The sequence below is a fragment of the Grammomys surdaster genome, unplaced genomic scaffold, assembly GCF_004785775.1.
Source record: "Grammomys surdaster isolate TR1022 unplaced genomic scaffold, NIH_TR_1.0 139, whole genome shotgun sequence".
NCBI lineage: Eukaryota > Metazoa > Chordata > Mammalia > Rodentia > Muridae > Grammomys > Grammomys surdaster.
The window spans coordinates 4,755,663-4,756,794 of NW_021604597.1; positions in this window are offsets into that span (position 1 = coordinate 4,755,663).

Consider the following 1,132-nt stretch of genomic DNA (forward strand, 5'->3'; position numbering starts at 1 on the left):
CCCTCCTCTTCTCTTCTCCTTGTTGTTCCGGAATGGCAGAGTGCTGGCATTTTACTGGACTCCTGGTGACTGACAGGTATTTATGTGGGTCAGAGAACACCTGCTTCTCAGTGTTCCGGAAATGAGTGCCTCACGGCTCTGATGCCACCGGTAGGTGCCTTTGTGAATAAGAATGGAGTATCACCATTAGTGTCAAATTTCCTTACAATATTTTATACTCTGATTACAGGGCAGCATTAACTAAGAGGAATGGACAGCACAGAATGAGAAACTGGAAGCAACACTGGGTTTTCTGACAAAGGAAACTGCCCTAAGTACTTTAAGAGAGCAACTTGGGCTTTTTCATTATTATGCTTGTTCCTATGCCTAGAAATTCCCAATATTCAGGAGAAATTTAAAATCACCTTCCATTTGTGGTAATAGCATTTTCTTGGTTTTATTCTCTCATGATACTAAAAGAAAGTATACATTTTGGGGGAGAATTTTACAGAAAATCCCAATGAAGATGAACAGACTTGAAGCTGAATAACATTTATTTATTTATTTATCTCATTTATAACAAAGTGTGGTATAAAGGGGACTCCTCCCTGTGTGCCAGCAGTGAAATCCTGACATTTTCTGTAGAAATAAATCTGTATTAGTTTTCATAAGAAAACTGGCTATTTAAAAAATGGTAGTGAATCTTTTTGTAAGATGATGAATTATTTTTCAAAGTGCTTATCATCCTGGAAAAAAAAGTGTGTTTCATGAATTGCCTATGTGTATATCAAATTTTCTTAAGTTATATTTTGTTTATTGGCTGGTGATTAAAATAGTGCAAAAAAAGGTCATTCCTTGCCAAGATATGAAGAGCAACTTGACACACTTCAGTGATCCAGTACATGAAGGGAAGCCACCACATTCTCTGAGTACTATTAGGGGAGTAATAAAATATATAAATGAAAATTCAAGGGTGGCAAAACACTATTCTCAAAAAGAACAGTCAGTTTTCTAGCATATGTAGTGGTAATCTGTCCAATAAAGGCATGGAATGCGTTCTTCTACATGTACTAGTCCTTGATAGACACGGAATTCAGCCAGTAAATAGCTGTTCAGTCCCATGATCCCTTGCCAAGCAGTCGTTCCTAGGCCC